This window comes from Amblyomma mixtum, chromosome 1, assembly GCF_055824585.1.
Source record: "Amblyomma mixtum isolate Tamu chromosome 1, ASM5582458v1, whole genome shotgun sequence".
NCBI lineage: Eukaryota > Metazoa > Arthropoda > Arachnida > Ixodida > Ixodidae > Amblyomma > Amblyomma mixtum.
The window spans coordinates 174,636,566-174,643,015 of record NC_143012.1 but is presented as its reverse complement, the minus strand read 5'-3'; the positions used below and the strand labels follow the sequence as shown (position 1 = coordinate 174,643,015).

Genomic DNA, 6,450 nt, shown 5'->3' with positions numbered 1-6,450 from the left:
GATAGCGCATACATGTGTTGCTCGATTTCTTTGCCTCAATCTATCGAAAAGGTGAAACAGCTTATTTGCTGCGCTCAAATTTCGCATTAGGAAGTAACGTAATCGTCGGTAATTTTTTTCACACACACGTAGTCCACTAATTCCTAGACGCCCTTTTTTTGGTTAGAAGACGGGACGAAAATCACATGTTTATAAGAAAAAGCTACAAGAAACCTATAGGCAAACCAACAAGCAACAGTAACTATTTCAGTAGTTGCCTCCCACTCCAGTGCAAAAGCTGCACTCCATGTTTGCAGGTTGTGAGGGTGAGATGTTCGTCAGGAGCAGGTTGACATTCTGAATTTCTTTAGAAGACAAAAAAAAAAAAACAGAACAGTCCGATGTACAAGAAATATGCTTTAAAAGAGTTAGATGTTGGGCCTGTTGGGTTTGTGACAAATTACACATATCTTTAGCGCAACCAGGACAGGAGCACAAAGAAGGAAAAACAAACATGAGCGCTAAATCCAAGATACCTTGCTCGGTAGGTCACTGAAACCATGTCAGGAGCAGGTTGACGTGCTGAAGTTCGGTAGACGACAGAAAGGAACAAGAGCCCGATGTGCAAGAAATATACTTTAAAAGTGTTAGATATTGGGCTAATTGGATTTGTGACAGATTATACATATTTTAGCGCTACCAGGACAGTAACACAGACAACGAAGGACAAACACGAGCGCGAAATCCAAGATACCTTCCTCTGCAGGTCGCTGAAACGATGTTCGTCAGGAACAGGTTGACGTCCTGGAGTTTTTTAGAAGACACAAAGAAAGAAGAGCCCGGTGTACCTGCCGATCAAGGTTTAGATGTTTCTGCTCGTGCCCTGAGTACCTTGAGGAAAGTTCTAACCAAATGCGGGATAGTATAAATAACAAACGCAACGAGCTCTCGCCCCTCTCCGCGCGAGTCGCGCCCTTTCTCTCGTGCCATCTGCTCTGCCGTTTTCTCACTTTCTCTGCCGGCGGCTGCGGAGACAATAAATGCGTGCGTGTCTTGACTCTAAGGCTCATCTGTTTCGCGGCAGCGGGAAGCTGGGCTCGAACCATCAGGTCTCCCCTTACAGTATTGAAAGGCTTCTTGCTGTAGCAGCTCTGGGAAGCAACGACAGTGTGCGAGATACAGCAGAAGTGGAACGTGAAGAGTAGCAAACATGTCTTCTACCGGAATTAGAGACCTGCTCGACACCTTCAAGAGGGATGTAATCCGAGAGCGGGATCCCCGCACGGCCGACTGGGTGTTGCCAGGAAACAAAGTGTTTCTAGTTTCTCTGTTTACAGTGTACGTCTACGTAGTCAAAATAGCCGGGCCTCGCTTCATGAAGGACCGCAAGCCATACGACGGCATCAAACCAATCGTCACACTCTACAACGCCTGCAATGTGGTGTTAAACACGTACTTCATGGTGGCGTTCCTCTCCAAGACGTACGTTGGCGGCGGCTACAGCTTCATCTGCCAGGGCATCAACTTCGAGGCTCGGGACGAGAATACCATGAGCATGCTGAACCTGCTCTGGTGGTATTTCCTAGTGAGGATCTCCGACTTTGTGGACACCGTGTTTTTCGTGCTTCGCAAGAAGGACTCGCACGTCTCTTTTCTTCACGTCGTTCACCATATGCTGGTGGTCTACAACGGCTGCTACGGACTCGGCTACGGTCCTGACGGCCAAGCTATTCTAGGCGTCACCCTCAACTGTTTTGTGCACGTGATCATGTACACGTATTACCTCCTCTCCCTGCTGGGACCGGCTGTCCGGAAGCACCTTTGGTGGAAGCGCTACTTGACCCAATTGCAGTTGGTCCAGTTCATCTTAATGTTCGTACATATACTCGTACCCCTGTTCATCAACTGCGGTTATCCGAGGGTTCACATCTACATCTCGCTCTGCGAAGGCGTCTTCATCATCACCATGTTCGTTCGATTCTACGTTCAGACCTATAAGGAGGGGAAAGCCTCCAACAACGAAACTGTGGACAGCAGTGACCTCAAGAGCAAAGTTCAGTGAGAGCGCTCGCTCTTTCGTGGTGTCATACGTGCAAGGACTCCAGCACCTCCCTACTGGGCGATCCGCAGAAGTTCGCTTCCGGATCTCACATGTGGTGCTATGCATCCATAACTTTCTCTGGGCCTTTGGCCCCTAAAATAAGCTGATATTGGTTCCCTTTTCAAAGCGCACAGAGCAAGTGGCGGGTATTGTTCAGTAGATGAAAACGCCGTGCACCTGCTAACTTTTGACGAATGCGCGAAGACCAAAGGACTGCTTGCCAAACTCTCTTCTTGCAACACATAAAGTGGAAGAACGGAATTCGGGGCTGCGTTGTCAAGAAGAGCCAGAAATACATAAATTTGTTCGCTAGCTTGCTGAAAAGCAGTAGCTGCGGGGTAGAATGCGGATGGCCGATTAGAACTGGCTATTAGAGAAGGTAGGGATTGCCTTTTTGTGTATTTTTTTATTCGGGGGCTTGTGAGCGTGGTTTTTGCACCACGGAGCACCGACACTGATTGTGATGATCGTGCGACTTCCGTCTTGGTGTTCCCATATTTTATACGTTGAAAAATGAATGCTACAGAGTTGCTTGCGTGGTACACATGGAATAGTGTCTTTTCAATAGCAGCCAATTTTCGAGAACTTTAGGAAAAATCATTTGCAAGCACGTAGGTAAAGGAGGTTTCGCGACAGTGTGTGGAAGGAATTGAGGATCGGTGGCGCGTAAACCTAAATACCTACAGAAATATACGTCGAATTTGTAGGTTTATAATATCAACAAAATGGAGTGGGCCTGGTAAACTGAGGTATTAGTCAAGACCGCCGTTCAGCTTTTCGAGCTATCACGATCACTGAGTTGTATTGGAGCCGAAGCAAGGAGATGCGAAAGGGAAGTATGCTAGTTTTGAATGTTCAGATATCTGGAGGGCAATATACAGTTTTAGCAGCTGCATACTTCTGCCTGAAAGAGATAAATCACCCGTCGGCGGCTTCCGCTGCATTCGTTTTGTTTTCCACCTTTTTGCTTGTTCTTTGCTTCCTTCATATCATGTGCAGATATGCTTGTTAACGTACAAATAAATTATCTGTGTTGTCACAAGCATCAGTTGTTTTTCTTTGCCGCCTGGCGATTGAGCCTTGTTTGTAGAAAGAGACGCATCTCTTGAGTATATACTTCTTATTGGTTATGCGCAGAAATCAATAATGCTGATACGTAGAATGATAAAACCATTCAGGCTTAAATCTAGCATTTGGAAAATCAAAATAGGAGGCACCTTCGCGTCCTGTGCGCAGTCTCGTAGATATGTTCGTTGTAATGAAAATCATTCTCTAGCAGATGTCTCGCATAAAGGGAAAGCTGTTTTGACGGAGACTGGTGCACCATAGACTTACGTGCGAAGAAAATTTTGTGCACAAGCTCTTTACATTCTACGAGAGCAGAAATGAGGTTATAGTCTTTAATTTGCCCACCTTACAGAAGCACATGTTGTGTGTGTGAGAAAGGTATTTATAAAAACAATTGTTATACTGCAGGTGATTACTTTATCTACAGTTTTACAGCGTATTCTTCGAAGAATCGGACAACTGAGTGACAGGTTTTTATACCCTTAAGCTCTGATTCTTACAAAGAAGTGCCGCAGCGTTTGTTTCTCACCACTCGACACTAATTCCGCTCGACGGCTAGAACCAGCGTTAACTCAGTACAGTTAATAAAAAGCACAATAACTCAGTTTCACTGCAGGTGTCAGGGAATTAAGATTCACTGCGGAACATGCGCTTTCATACAAAGTAGGAAGCGATCATCCGGAAGTCACATTTGACACCTACCACACAGACCTTTTAAGGCACCTTTCTGGCTGGTGTAAGCGCTTAGTGGCAAGAAGAGACCCCAATATCAAATCGACTGTAACACCCTGCCGCTACAATGTTATACTCGCGGAGTTCTCACTTCAACCTTTTCCTACGGAGCAGCAGTTCTTCGCGTGTTGTGCGCGCTTCGTTTCGAACCAGCACGTCTTTCCGAAGGAAGCAACGCAAAACCGTACGACTGGAAGTGTGCCCGGTGTGGCAGGAAACAAGGGCGCACAGATATCCGACGAGAACGAAGGACGAGGATAAAAAGAAACCGAGCAAACACGAGAACCTGATCGCAACGAAGTCACGAGATGACCAGATACGCCGACAGATAGCGGGAAAACGCAGAATATTCAATGCGGTTGGAATAAGAGCAGCTGCCCTTGCTGCCTTTGCTGTGAGGGCAGCAAACATAAATGATTTATGGCTTCGCCTTTTGTGCAACTAAAGGATTTACTCTGGACACAACATCGTTTCTACTGTTTGTTTATTCCAATGAACACGCTTTGGTGGTCCGTAAAGTAGTGACTCTTGGTCTGAACAGTGGTAATTACATAGTCGTCATTATATCGGTCTATGCACTACTCATAGACGATTCTTCGGCATTCAGAGAGTCCATGAAACTACTCTCGCTCACTGAACTTGTAGAACGCCGCCGGGCTCGCCATTGTGCGGCATAGGCACGTTGCTTAGCGAACCGCTCTTGCCTTTCTTCATCTGTCTCCTCGGCACGGCGCCGGCGTTTGCGCGCAGCACGTCGCTCCAGCGACGCCTTGCAAAACTCCTGACATGCCTGCGGCGCCCCGTTTCTCTCCTAGTGAGCGCCCTCACGCGGCGGGCCAAGGAGGCCGCCACATGATAGCCGCAGCGCCGAGCGAAGGAACGACTACGGCCGAACAGACGAGTTGGGGCCCCTGCTCTCCTCTGGTCGTGACGCCACGCTGTCACGTAGTCGTGCGCCACAGCTGCGCCGGAGCGAAGGAAGGACCTCCACCGACGGCAGAAAAGGGCTAGCAGTATTGCTTTCGCAATAATATACAAAACTGCAACACTTTTAAAGCGAGTAATTGTAGTGTGTTTTATACGGAAAAACAGTAAGAATGCAACAAATATACGAGTATAACCCGTTATTTTTCTCTGATTTTTGTCATCCTCAACGACAGTTTTACGCTTCAGTTGCACACTCCAGTTGAAAATCGAGCCATGTCAGTTCACCTTGCGGCGGCGGCGGTGACGTGCACTTTGTATGCAGCTTGTATACAGTAGGTGATTTCCGTCCAGAGGTGGACAAATGCCGTCATTTTATGTTTTCCTCCCTCACCGTCACTTTTAAATCCGTGGCCCCTCCTGACCATCGCCGTCAGTTTAAAAATTTTCTGGCACTCCCCCAGTCTCACCCTCACTTTGCAAAACTTGCCCGCCCTCCTTTGCCCTCAGCCTCTTATTGTCGACCCTCCCTCACTCTCACTAATAGTTGTTTTAAAGCTGAAGTTAATTTTTGGGAGTCGACAACTTCCGGCTATATTCCAGGGAGTCTCACTCGTTCTTTCTTGATATCGTCTTTGCATCGTCTCTGACGGACTTCCGGGGCGGCATATCTCAACGAACCTTTATTGACATGGAGCGCGTCGTTTCTGCACGTTTCTGGCGCAGTAAGCTGGCCAAGTATCACACATCGCTTGTTCTCTCAGTGGCGTGTCAGGTGGGTACTTTTTTGTGTAGTGTTATATTTTTTCTGCAAATTCTTTCTTTGAAGGAACCTTACAATTCCTGGACGGATTCATTGTCCTCTTGTTCTGTCACAAACAGCTTTCTCCACTATCAACATGCGCTCAAGATGGAGGTAATATTGAACAATTCTTTTGTGGAGAAGATTGGTTACCTCAAAGGGTTATTGGAAAGTTTTCGAGGGAGGAAATGGAGCAATGAACAAAAAGGGCAATAAATGAACAGTGACACAAAGCGCAGAAGCAGCAAAATGATGTCGTGTGCTGTCGAGGGCATTTATATGAAGGATGCGGCTTGGCGTAACGAAAGACAAAGAAGAAGAGGGAGAGGAAAAAAAACAAAGAAATTAGTTACGGCCCTGATGTGTAGGATATCTCTGTGCGGTGCAAGCACGCGGACGGGGAGGTGTCTGTAGTAATACTTCGACTGTGTGTAGGGTTATCTGTTCACGGTATCTCTTCACCATCTTGCACTCATTACATAACTGGGTGCACGAATGTTCGGGTCACTGGAGTGTAGGTCCTTCATTCCTGCGACCCCGAGTACGCACGCACCACGAATTCATTCAGTGTGAGATTCTGGAAGGATACTGGGAGCAGACGGCCCAAGGTATAGTCAAAGTGTTACACACTGTACAGAAAGGCGATTATGCCACGTCATCCCGCAGGTGTCCCTGCACCTAGAAGAGGTATCCTAATTTTAGGGCGATAATTGGTTTCTTTGTTCTTTTGTCTTCATTTTCTTCTTTTCTGTTTTTCGTGACGTCTAGCTGCATTCTTTATAAGATTTCCGTATCGGCACACGGGGTGAATTCGTTCTTCTATGGTCCCCTTTTTGCTGTCGCC

The 6,450-nt window shown here is 47.0% G+C and overlaps 1 pseudogene; it reads left to right on the top strand.

Annotated features, from left to right (window-relative positions):
- The first annotated feature begins 1,189 nt into the window (after positions 1-1,189).
- On the top strand, positions 1,190-2,041 carry LOC149369881 (very long chain fatty acid elongase AAEL008004 pseudogene; annotated as a pseudogene).
- The last annotated feature ends 4,409 nt before the right edge of the window (positions 2,042-6,450 follow it).